We start from the raw sequence: 14,023 nt of genomic DNA on the forward strand, positions 1-14,023 counted from the left end.
CATCAGTGTCTCTCTGTCAACCATTGTCTCTCTGTCCACCAGTGTCTCTGTCCATCAGTGTCTCTCTGTCCACCAGTGTCTCTGTCCATCAGTGTCTCTCTGTCCACCAGTGTCTCTATCCACCAGTGTCTCTCTGTCCATCAGTGTCTCTCTATCCACCAGTGTCTCTGTGTCCATCAGTGTCTCTGTGTCCATCACTGTCCCTATGTCCATCAGTGTCTCTGTGTCCATCAATGTCCTTCTGTCCACCAGTGTCTCTCTCCATCATCGTCTCTGTGTCCATCGGTGTCTCTGTATATCAGTGTCCCTCTGTCCACCAGTGTCTCTATCCACCAGTGTCTCTATCCACCAGTGTCTCTCTGTCCACCATTGTCTCTTTGTCCACCAGTGTCTCTCTCCATCAGTGTCTATCTGTCCATCAGTGTCTCTGTGTCCATCACTGTGACTCTGTCCATCAGTGTCTAAGTTTAATTGTCAACTGATTTTAAAAAGATTTATTTGAATTATTCATACTTAATTGGTCCATTTTTCTACCTGCCTTTGTTTTGTCCAACAGAAACACATAATGTGGAATAAAACTAAGAACCTGCGGAGAAAATCTAGAATCTAAACAAAGGATTATTAAAATTACACTGATATTATTAAACAGGGAATGAATCAGTTTCTGGACAAATGACCACAACTTACTTTAGATTTTCTCTAAGTTGTTCATACGGTAAATCAACTTGTATCAGCGTTTGTCATAATGCTAATATAGATGTGCGTTTGCATCGAACATTTTTGAAAAAAGAGGACATATCACGTCTGTGTTGGTTCAATGTATGATTAAATGTTTAACTGCTAAATAATAAAGGAGGATTCTATGAAACCAACAGACGTTTTTCTCATGTTTTGTAACTGCTTGTGCGTGTGAAAGAAGTCTACTCTCTATATATCTAAGGGGATGAGCCACCCGAGTTGGAGCTCGCTGCCAAATTCTTGCAACAGCCTACCAGGATAGAACTACAAATAACGGAAGTTAAACAAACGTAGTTGTACCACATCTGTAAAAAAGCAACAATATTTCAAATTAATGCAAACGGATCATAACCAATAACGTCAATAGGTTAGTTCCCAGAAGATAGATATGACTCATGAAAGAGCAGACAGAGACTAGAAGTTTGCAGTTGTGAGTGCCTTGTATTTATAGTGAGGAAAATTATATACATATTTACAACGTCAGTGAAATGTCCAAATGGCCATATAAAATGAGCAAAAGAGAAGAAAAAACAAAACAAAAAAACAATAAGGAGGGAAAAAAACACATTATATTTACATTGATATAGGCACTAAAACTGTGTAATACTTAAGCTTTTTAATATTTATATCTTATGTATTTGTAACTAAGGTGTAAAGTGTTTTTCACTTTCATAAATTTATGTTAAAATAAACACTAATGTACCAGTTTACATCTCAGAAGATGGAGAGTTATAAAAAATAAATAAATCCAAAGTTACAATAAAAGAACGGATTGTGTTTATTGTGATTCTTTTCATTATAATTTAACCAATAAATAATTTCTAAAAACTTTAAAATACATAAAAACAAAAACCTTAAAGTTATGGGTGGTTTCCCTTCTGTTATGCGTCCTGGCATCCAGCAGGGGGAGCTGCAGTGATGAGAAGATGTTCCATTTCTGCGTTTACTTCTTTATATAATCTGTGTTCAAACATTATAGATAACAATAACATGAATATTTTGAAATTGATTTAATGTTGGTTCAGTGTTTCATCTCTGAGTTACAGGACAGGAAACATCTGGGACCCAGATAAAGGCTTTCTGCTTCTCAGTTAAATGAAAGTCAGTGAAAGTGAAAGTAAAGAAAATGGCAGCCGTGAGGACAGCAATAATCTTGGAATTTTTATCACATGGAAATAATCTAAAGAGCTGGAACCAAAGTTCTGAACTTTGGTACTAAACATCAGCTCCGTGGCTCATTGTCGGGAACAGATAAAGTTGAGAGGTCTGGTGATCGTTTGCGCACATCCCTGGTGGTCTAGTGGTTAGGATTCGGCGCTCTCACCGCCGCGGCCCGGGTTCGATTCCCGGTCAGGGAACATATCTTTTGGGCGGTTACGGTTTTCTCATTGGAGCATTTCAGGTCAGACAATAGGAAATACCCGCTTATTTTGAATGAAAATATACTTTTAAATACTTCACCGACCTTTTTCATTTAATCATTTACAAAAAAACTATTTTGTTACTTATTTTTTGGTATTTTTTGAAGCATATGGCCATGGGCGGTTATAGACAGGGGCCAACGGGGGCCAGTGCCCCTGTAGATCATGTCCTGTCCTGTTATGGCCCCTGTACTGAAGACATAATACTCAAAGAAATTCTAATGATGATATGCGCTGGAACAGTTATGGTTATTGATAGGTCCTCTTTATCTAATTCATTTATTTTTCTTTACAAATTGTTTTACTAATTATTTAAAAACAATAAGGTGATGGCTTCAGTGGTATTGAGATAGGATCCCAGTTTACATTTTCTAAAGTTTTTTTTTTAAAAACAAGAAGAAAAAAACTCAAATTCAAGTCATTTTTTTTTACTTAAATGAAGTCAAAATCTGTAAAATTCATAAATTATGAATGTATATTGTCCTAATCCATCCATCCATTATCTGACACGCTTGTCCCAATTGGGGTCGCGAGGGGTGCTGGTGCCTATCATCAGCTGTCAATGGGAGAGGCGGGGTACACCCTGGACAGGTCGCCAATTATATTGGCCTAATAACAAATACAATTCTAATTAAATCTAATTGAATAGAAATTTCACTTCATGAAGGTTTTTTGTTTTTTACGGCACTAGTGGCTCATTTTTTCTACAGTAGGCTGACAGGTCGGATTCAAAGGCCTCCGTCCACGGGTCATGCGCTCTAACCACTGCACCAGCTATCTTAATATATTTTAATCCATTGCTCTATTTTGTATTTCAGGCTTTTATGTGCCCCAATGAAAACACGCTGGCCCCCTCCTGGCCCCCTGGTACATTTGGTCTAGAACAGCCATACAGTATGGTGATCTGACCTTAAATAGTTTTTTGTTTGTTTTGTTTGTGCATGACTAAAGGGATACATGCCCGTTGAGCTAGTTTAAAGTCTATTTTCCATTCAAAACTAAAGCAATAAACTCAAATCTGAAGTCTTGCGCATTTGTATCGTCTATAGGTATGCTGATCTGACAGAGCAGTGGCCTAGTGGTTAGGGCCTAGGACCTGGAATCCTGAGGTTGTGAGTTAGAAACCCCACTCCCACAGACTCCCACTCTGGCTCTCTGAACAGCGCACATAACCCCCATTGCTCCCTGTGTGCCGCACAATGGCAGCCCACTGCTCCCCCAGGGGATGGATCAAATGCAGAGTTACATTTCACTAATGTGAGATGAATAAGGTTTAATTATTATTATGCACAGAGTTTATAGCTAATGTAAAGTAATTGATTCTTAGTGTAGTCCTATATAGAATGTTTTAAACATTAAATTATCTGCTGTATACTATGTATGTCTGACTAACTGAGGAACTGCCTGTCAACCCCACTGAAATATTCCCACCAAATGGTAAGAACCATAGACACCTCCAAGGGACTATTGATGTTCCTTTGATGCTGCTATGGTAGAGCAGAGGTTCATGATCTTCTCATTTCTCTGGTTCTATTGTTTTATCTCCGGCAGATCAGAGAAACATCACAGCAGAGCCTGGACAGACCGTCATTCTGCCGTAGATCTGCTGACAACCAACCTGTCAGGAGATCTGATCTGGAGTCAGAATATGTTCTGTTCAGAGATGAACGGATTGATGTAGGAAACCAGCATCCATCCTATGAGAACCAGGTAGATCTGCTGGACAGACAGATGAAGGACGGAGACGTGTCTTTGGTTCTGAAAAACCCAACGACTGAGGATATAATGTGACGATACGAATGTAAAGTCCAGAATGAAGGAAGCAATAACATAGAACTTATGGTCCAGTTAGATGTTCCTCCTCCAGGTGAGTCTTTTTGTCTGGATCTGAGCAGCTTCCTAATCTGTTAAATTTAATTAGATTATCAGGCCTTATTATTAAATGATGATTACATGATTACAGAGGCCATGATGATGATGATAATGATGCACCATGATGATGATGATGATGACAAGAAGAAATTAAGTTACACTCTGCCGAATCTTCATGTCTAGCCTGGATCCACCTGGTTATGAAAAGGCATCCATCCATCCATCCATCCATCCATCCATCCATCCATCCATCCATCCATCCATCCATCCATCCATCCATCCATCCATCCATCCATCCATCCATCCTCATTCTGATTATTAGATGTTGGAAAATATTAACAAACAAAATTTTCTAATATCAGATTATAATTCTCCTCATGGCTGATGAAGTTTGACTAAATAGCTCCCTCTGCTAGCTTAAAGTAGGAAGTAATAGTCAAGGCAAATATTAGTAGTAGGACATTTTTGTTCTTGTTGTTAGGTTAAAAAATCTGAAATTCTGAGAGGCGACCCTGGGCTGGTTCTCCTCAGCAGGGTTGGATATCAGGTGGAGCCAGCTCTGATCTAAGGAGTAAATATATTCCTTAGTTTTATATTCTGTTGTTATTAATAGTTGACCTGCAGCTTTATTGACCTCTGACCTCTAGCTGCTACCTCCTGACTGCTTCATCCAACAGATTCTGTTCACATTAATGATCTGCATGCTGCTATCATCCTGCTGTAGAACTAAAGCAATCAGAGTGAAAATAATAATTTCTCAGCTTTATTATGTGAAAGAAATCCATTAGAAAATCGCTAAATCTGGATCCTGGTTCAGATCATCACCAAAGTTCAATGAGTTCTACATGAGGCTAAATCAGAAGCAACATTTTTATGGATCAGATCTTTTTTTTATACGATCGGTTTTCAAAAACACATCTATGGTGAAACTCAAACAGGCTTCAAAAGGAAAGCAACTCGACTTTTACTAAGTGTTTCGACACCAATCCAGGAGTCTTTGATCATTTAACTATTTTCAAAGTAAGATAAAAAACATTCAGTGGTCCCTGTTAGATTAGAGTGTTACTCCACCTAGTGGTCAGATTGTGTATTACAAGAGAGCAAGCCGCCTAAAGAGTTCATTAGTTTACACAATAAACAATAAAGATTGAAATGCTTTTTATTCTCACAGTACAGAAAATGCATAATTTGAAGAACTATTGTTACCTTTTATTTATATTCTTCTAAACTTCAATCAATCAATCAATCAATCATCAAATTAACATTGAATTAGTGCTTACATTTCTAAGGGTTGACCAAGATATTTAAAGCAAAACATGGGTGAACTACAGATAGAATAGATAGCCATGTTGGTGTTTTTATTTGAAATTAGCTTTCTGATTCAACTGCTGATGATTTTAAAGGTTTAACTGAATGCTGGCTGCCTGAATGACTAAAATGGTGAAAGACAACTGGACTTTTAACAGCCAGATTCAGGAGTCTAACCCTTTTTTGGAAAGGGGCTAAACCCCGGTCAGTGAGCAAATTACAGTTATAATCATTCAACTGATAATAAATAACTAGCTTTACCCTTGATTTGAATGACCTATTAATTAACTAACTTCCAGTTCTAGTTATTTAATATATTTATAATCTTCTGGTAAGCTGCCACAATAGTCTGCAATATATATATCTCTGATGGCTGCATCTATTTTATTAACCATTAAGGCCCTCAGAAATGTTATAGGTCACACCTTTTCATTATTACATGTGTATAATAAAATGTTTTGAATATTTTCTATCTGTACTTTTTCTAAGGAACACATGCAAATAAGGTAGGCTGTGTTTTTCCTGTTACTTTACTGAAATGGCTTAATGAGCTTCAGCAGACATGAATGTAGGTAGAACACAGATGGATATGTTTCTGCAACTTGAACAATTTTGTGCAAAACAGATTTTCATTCAGAAATAAGAATTTTCAGACATTTTGGGTTTTAAGAGATTCCCTTCTTGCTGCTTTTCCAGCCTTTGAAAACACCTGAATAGTGACTGAAGATGGCAGCTGAGAGCCTCTGATGGATGATATGTTATTGTACCTCAACTAAAACACACCTCACCTATAAATATATTAACAAATGAACAAATCTAATGAATATCTTTGTGTTATCCTTTTACATTAGAGGGATCTCACCAGGATGTGGAATGAATTTAACGGAACCGTCCCTAGAGTGCCATGTACGTTCCCCTGATGCTCCCATCACTTCCTCCTTTCTCTTTTGCATCATTTTTAATTAATCCCATTTCTATTTCTTTCTGTATTTTCTTTATATTAGATCTTCCCTTCATTTGCCAACTGCCAAGCTGACCCAGTGTCACCATGTTTTGATCAACCTGCAGTCGGTAAAGGAGGGGGGCACAGCTATGCACTGGAGCAACAATGATGCTGCATTTATGGAGCTTAACTGGATGACAGTTGGCTGGTTCAGATTTACACGGCAGCCATTTAGAAATCCTTCCAAACCTTCTTTTGTAGAAACCTCTGTCTTGAAAGGTTGTTCTCTCTGTCTGATGGAGGGGATGAAGGTGTTCTGCATTGTAGCACACTAAAGAAGGGTATGGAAAAAAAGGAGTCTCCTGGTACGGAAACTCCCCACCCACTAGAAGACACACGCCTTAAAGCATCGGCTCATCTAACATCACTAGTTCTGAGGTTAAGGCCTCAGATGGTTCCTCTAATCTCATGACGAGGACATAAGGAAACACGTGTGTTAAAAACAGGCATAAAACTGTTGGATGTGTTTCTGCTTTATTCCCTATATTCACTGTCTCCTTCTCCTAACTGATAACAGTTCAGGTGAGGTGGAGGACATGAGGGTTATCTATGCTCAGGTGGAACCATGACTGTGCAGCCGATTATTCCTTTAGTGAATTCCTGAAAACCAATTCAGTACTGAGATTTCTGCCTGCTGTTATACGTTACATGGAAACCTGCTAGTCTGCTCCACAGGAGAGGAGCCTGATAAGTTTAAAGACCTGACTCCCATTCTACTTTTAAAAATTCTAGATCTGTCTAGTAATTGTTGATAAAGAGATAACAGCAATAACTGCCAACAAGATTAATTTTCCAGTGTTTAATAACATTACAACCACCAACAGTGAACAGAAAATGTTTCTTTGGACCAGAGGTATATAAAGTGGTTATGAGCTGCCTCTAGGGGGCATCTGAGGGTACTGGAAATACACTGTGACCCTATTAGAAAACTTTGCATTCTGGATAACATTTCTATCTTCTTAAAAACATGATTATGTCTCATCTGCAAACCACAGAAGTCCTATAAAATACAATGTTGGGTGCAATTTACACTCAGTTTTAAAATAATGTGATTTTATGTGATTGTGGACTTTATTATTTTTTTTAAACAAATGAAAATGTATGCTGATCTTTCATCATATAGTTTGACATTTCTCTGAAAAAAACCCGGGAAAATAAAGAGGAAATGACCTCTGTGTTCTCAATGCTGGTTACATGGGCTGATGAACTTTGGATGCTGATTGGCTTTTGTGGAAGCGTGGTTCAAAGCTGATTGGCTGTGTCGTAGGCGGATGAAGACGAGTTATCAATAGAGGTGGGCGACACTGTGAATTTTCGATCGATGCGATACCAAGTAAATATGGGGTCAGTATCGCCGATATCGATCCGACATCAATACTTTTTAACATTTAACCTTGATGTATTACGGAACTGTTGACGTTCAGTGTTTTAATGATTTGTATTTATTATTACAATTGAATAATAATTATATTAATAATGTAATGTTAATAGTGTTAAAAATCTGCCACTTTTATCATATCTTTCAATCCTTATGTGATTTTTTTTGTGTTGTGCATACTTACCTGTTGCTTTAATTCTATAAAGTTCCACACTGTGCGATAAAAAAAAGGATTAGCTAATGTTAGCACACTTAGATAACATGTTTTAATGGGATAAATGTACTGGGTTCTTTCAAGATCCTAATTATACTTTCTGAGTGGGCTCCAGTAATATATGACATTTAATATCTACTTTGAAAGTTAAAGGTAGCTTGACGTTTCCGATGTAATTATACAGACGGGGAAAGACTGGTGTATCTGCAGCAGTTAGTCCTGGAGAGAATAAAATGTTTCGATCTTGTTAAACGAGTGTATCGATCCGAGGGTCGATCCGCCCACCTCTAGTGATCAGTTTATTCAGTTGAACTTCCGCCTAGGCTCCATATTACAGTTTTTATAAACCTGCAGCCTATTTAACAAAACCAAGATAACTGATTAATCCTGAATTTTCCACATATACTGATCTAATTAATCATCAACATGGTTTCCACCAAAGCGGTAACTAATGATGTTAAGAGAGGAGCTGAACCTAGGAGGTGTGTGTTGAGGTGTGGAAAGGGCACTACCACAAAGCGGACATGTGTAGAGGCTGGCTTCATGTAGGGGAGGAGCTGAAAATGATGAAATGTGAGCTCTTGCAACCCAACAAATTTTACTTCTTCAGCTTCCCTGCAGGTTTTTACAGGTCTGGTTTTGGGTGTTTGCTCTCAGTTCAGGTTTTGGATCGCGTGAAAGAAGATAACGAAGAGAGCCAGCTATGTAGGGCAGGATTGCATGTATGTGGAAACATTTTGACTTTATTTTTAAATTTCCATTACTGTAAAAATGTCCATAGCTGTATATTTATTATTTATTCTCCAGATGCACAGTTTTTATATTGTTAAAACACTTACACGTACAGTATTTGTTTATCTTTAACTCTTCAATATGATGGTCCACATTTTTCTGACCATTTTTCCACAGTCTTTTTGCTGCTAATGCATTTTCATATTGTGGGACAATAAAGGGATTTTCTTTTCTGTTCTATTTTAAGTAGCAGCGTTCTTACTAGCTAAACTTTAATTAATGCAAAGTAAAGAGGAGAGGTCAAAGTCTACAGATAGCATTGAAGGTCTTTACATACAGTTAATACAAAAAAACTTAACAGACAGTTGAAGAAAACAGTAAATTGTTGAATGAACCTTGAGTCAGAGTGAGTCTGGCTTCTGTCCAAACAATCCCTAACTACTAAAACAACCCCTATCACCCAGACTGTGCAGACTTACAGGTGTGAGACGGCTTGAGTGAATATTTTAGTGCAATAAAGGAAACAAAAGCTCAGAAGAGGCCGCTTTCCCCCTCTAATGGGGAGCCTCTGTATCTCCTCTAATGATTCACAGAGTCCCCTTTGGACCCTGGACTTACACTTTGGGTCACAACAATCAAAGAAAACCTTTCTGCACTGCATCGAACGGATCAGGAAAACGAAATGCTTCAAGTCCTCTCCTGATGGCGCATTCTCTGAGCAAACATGCACCCCACCCAGAGCAGGTAGAGAAAAATAGTAATACATGATACATTTGTGAACCTTCCCTATGGGTGGGGTCAGAGCAGGCTTTATGGAAAAGACACTGAGCTACGGAGACAAACCTGCAAGCAGCTCCATGGAGGAGCAGTCAGGAATCCTTCTGCTGGGTTTCTATGGATTAATGGATTATTATGAAAATCTACAGGTGAGTTTTATCCTCACTCTTTGTTTTAGATTATATGTGGAGCTGACTGAAAAAGTATTTTGCCATTAAATTACTAAAAACCCTTTTTTTTTAAAATAACTGAACACAAAAACAGTTACTGAGGCACCTATGATTTCAAGTTTAATCTTTATTAGCACATCCTGATTTGGAAAATCGGATGTTTCTGTAAAGTCGTTTTCTATGTTCAGACCTTTGTTAGGCTGCATGTATGACCTATAGGAACCATTGCAGGTTTCTGCAGCATGTGAAGGCATGTCTGTTCAGGCAGCGTCTTCTTGTTTTTTTTTTACTTGGAAGAAGTTCTGCCTTAAGTTTCTCCCCTGCCTACAGAGAAAGTAAAATAAATAATAAGTTGGAAAGAAGTTGGAGGAAGAGCAACATATTTGCTCCCACCACCTAACCCATTCCATGACACATTATATTGTTGCCACCATTTCTAACTTTGCAACTAATTTCTATGTTATGAATCAGAAGAGCAAATTACATTTATAAAAAATACACATATTATATATATAAAAAAAAAAAAGAAAACATTTATTATATAGCAATTATCACCACAAATAGCCACTTTTCCTTACATACAAAATTGGAAATAACATCAATATATTGTATTAAGACCTGCCCCTCCAGAGCACAGAGGTGAGTGCTGGGGGACCCAAAGCCCCAGACACCCAAAGGGACCCCAAGAGTAAGGGCACCCAAGAGGGGCCGCCCCAGGAAATCCGAGCCCTACCAAGGGAGGAGGAAAGACGACCCTGAGGATATCCCCCAGCCAACGCAATGCTGGAGCCCCGGGGAGCCGCGGGGACAAGTCCGCAGGCTCCGCCGGCAGCCAGCCACCCCAAAGTGGCTCCGGCCATGGCCCCCAGGGACCCGAGGCCCCAGGTGCGCCCCATCTCCTGGCGGTAGCCCCCCAGTTTTTCATGAGCTGAATGCCAAAATCATCCGTATTAAGACAATAAAAGACCTGAAATATTTCAGTTAGTGTGCAATGAATCTAAAATATATGAATGTTCAAGTTTTATCTTTACATTATGGAAAATAATTAACTTTATCACAATATGCTAATATTTTGAGAAGGACCTGTACACAGACCTGGCAGAGCCGCCTAGGTAGACTTGTTCTGATTCCTTACTTGTAATCAGGTTCTGATGCAAATATAAAACAGCTTGAAAACAAATTCATGACAAACTCATGTTTTTATTCATTTTATTTTTGTTATTACCATTTACTGGCCTTATATCCAATTTATGAGACAGACGAAACATCAACACACACCACACACCTACCATCCAGAGCTTAAAGGACAAACCCAGCAGCATAGCTGCATAAGGACTGACAGCCCCCAGTCTTTGACATTTAATCGCAAGTAATATAGCATATAACAGTGATGTTATATGTGTTTTGTTGTCGTTCTACAAAAAAAAAAAAATCCAGCTTTCTCAAAATCTCCACACACTGTTTTACGATAAAGGTGCTGGTGTTGTTTTCAGGTCTCCTGTGTTCTTTTATTGTTCTAGTTAAACATTCTCTAAGCAAACATATAAACCAGAGCAGGTCAATAAATCTGTGTAGAAACATCTTAAACTGTTTACCTTCCGTCCGTATGTAGGTGGGGTCAGAGCTGTCCTTACGAAAGAAGAGACTGAGCTACGGAGACAAACCTGCAAGCAGCTACATGGAGAACTCAGGAAATCTCTCTGCTGGGTTTATATGGATCATTCTGAAAATCTACAGGTGAGATTTATCTTCACTCTGTGTTTAGATGATATTTGTAGCTGACTGAAAAAGCAAATAGTTAATTATTTACTGATCTTTTTCAGAAATAATAGCCTAATCTAGTCTAGTCTAATAATCTTTATTAGCAGTTCCTGATTTGGTAAACCTGAGATTACTTTAAAGTCCTTTTCTATATTTACCCCTGTTAGGCTGCAGGGATGAACTATAGGAACTATTTATACTATCACATTTTTACAGCCTGTAATTGGGTATGTCTGTCTATACTGTGCTTTTTATTAAAGTCAATCATGAAATGATTGAAATAACTGTGAAAATCAATCAATAATCACAAGATAGGATAAAGAAAAAAGAAAAGTTTATTAGTCCCTAAATGGAAGGTCCTCTAGAAAATACTTTTGACTGTATAAAGTTATTCTTAAGAAAGTTACAAATGTTGGATGCCATGTAAACCTGTGTCGCAGAGCTACAACCATACACATGGGCCGTGTTGGGTTTAAATCCAGAGAGATGTGAGTTAAAAAAATTAAAAGGACGAAATGATCAAACACAGACTTAGGGATTTAGAAAAGTGAACCTCTGCAGAGGGGAGAAAAGCTGCTGGCTCAGAAACCAGCACCTTCTCACACAGATCCCTTCATGGCAAAGCCTTTTATTAACAGTTTACAACATCATAGGGCGGGCCTTAAACAGAAGACCCAGTAATGATTATCTGGGAGGATGCAGGTAATAATATAGTGTGAATTGACCAACTGGCTGGATGGAAGTCACACAACCGTGTGATATGCCTCATGACCTACTGGAGGTCATAAAAGTTTATGACCCTTCTGGTTGAGTTGGGTTTAAGGCCCCGTCCACACGAAGTCAAAACGAACATGAAACGCTGATATTTTCCAAAACGTTTGCCGTAAAGACGGAGACGTAAAATAAATGTCATCGTCCTCACGAATGCATGAAAACGCTGCAAAATGTATGCCAGGCCTGTAAGTGGCGCTGTGGTGCCAAAGCAAAAATAGGCGACAAAATGTTGGGCATGCGCACTAATATTTATACATGGTTGCCCTGCGGGTCCATTTTCGTGGTTCAGTCAAATTCAGGTGCTGAACTATGTTGTTGATATTGCTCTGTTCTTCCTGGAGATATTCCAGAAGAAGAAGATTCTGTTGTAAGCCCGACAGCAGGGTGAGTAGCACGAGCAGCAACCATTCAACACAGTACGGCGCCATTGTTGTTGTGATACTGTGTCGCGCATGCGTGTTTAGAGGCGACTCTATGACGCATGCGTGTAAAAAAAAAAATGCGGTTAGAGCGTAAAGATGGAAACGCGAAAACGGCGTTTCAAAATCTTCCCACTCTGAAGGCTGAATAAAAAAAAGATCGTTTACAGACCCCCGAAACGCCGGCTTCGTGTGGATGAGAGGCTGGTTTGGTGAAAAATTTGTGCGTTTAGGCCAGGGTTCGCGAAGCCGAACCCTCATAGCGTCGCCTCTAAACACGCATGCGCGACACAGTATCACAACAACAATCGCGCCGTACTGTGTTGAATGGTTGCTGCTCATGCTACTCACCCTGCTGTCGGGCTTACAACAGAATCTTCTTCTGGAATATCTCCAGGAAGAACAGAGAAATATCGACGACATAGTTCAGCACCTGAATTTGACTGAACCACGAAAATGGACCCGCAGGGCAACCATGTATAAATATTAGTGCGCATGCCCAACATTTCGTCGCCAATTTTTGCTTTGGCACCACAGCGCCACTTACAGGCCTGGCATACATTTTGCAGCGTTTTCATGCATTCGTGTGGACGATCACATTTATTTTACGTCTCCGTCTTTACGACAAACGTTCTGGAAAATATTAGCGTTTCGTGTTCGTTTTGACTTCGTGTGGACGGGGCCTAAATGTAGCATCTTCTTTCTTTCAATGTTTCATATGTCCACACAATAATTTTATAATTATCACTCTAACAGGCCGTATTGTGTTGCCATAGAAACAACTGCTACAATTTTCCATTAGAGGCAAGAAGTGTCCCTTTCTCATTTATACCCTCCACCTTAAATAAGGGCACCATCCACAGCTACAACTGTGATTTCATTGGGAGTGAATGGCGACCGCCAATCATAGCATATGTCAAAGTAACAGATCCATTGATGTAAAACCGACAGGCGAGACTCTGAGAGTGAGAGAAAAAAAAAAACACAGACTGAAAAGACTCTGAACACAGACAGCTGCATCCTTCCCGAGTCACTTTACACTGGCTAAAGTAAATGAGCGTAAAAAAATACAAAAAAAGAAAATTAGTGCTGTCAGACGATTAAAATATTTAATCACGATAAATCACATTAATGTCATAGTTAACTTGCAATTAATCACACATTTTTATCTATTCTAAATGTCCCTTGATTTCTTTGTCACATAATTTTTTCTCATTTTAATGGTCTTATTAATATGGAAAAGTAGATTGGGTTGCTTTATGCAAATGTTTTTTTTATTGAAAACAACATTGGCATACTGTAGTGTTCAATTTCACTCTTACATTTTCACTTGGAGCAGTAATCTCTCTCACAATGTAATACACTGTCCATTAGTAAAAGGGTGAAAAAAATAGAAACAGAAACAGCCCCTTCAACAGCCCTTTTTAAGGGATCAAAACAGGGCGATACAAAATTA

The 14,023-nt window shown here is 38.7% G+C and overlaps 1 non-coding gene across 1 annotated transcript; it reads left to right on the plus strand.

The window, feature by feature from the left end:
* The first annotated feature begins 2,024 nt into the window (after window positions 1-2,024).
* trnae-cuc lies at window positions 2,025-2,096 on the plus strand. The gene has a single exon. It is a non-coding gene; the product is annotated as a tRNA-Glu (tRNA).
* Window positions 2,097-14,023: the final 11,927 nt, after the last annotated feature.

This window comes from Cyprinodon tularosa, unplaced genomic scaffold (genome assembly GCF_016077235.1).
Source record: "Cyprinodon tularosa strain WSP-4 unplaced genomic scaffold, ASM1607723v1 ctg631, whole genome shotgun sequence".
Classification (NCBI taxonomy): Eukaryota; Metazoa; Chordata; class Actinopteri; order Cyprinodontiformes; family Cyprinodontidae; genus Cyprinodon; species Cyprinodon tularosa.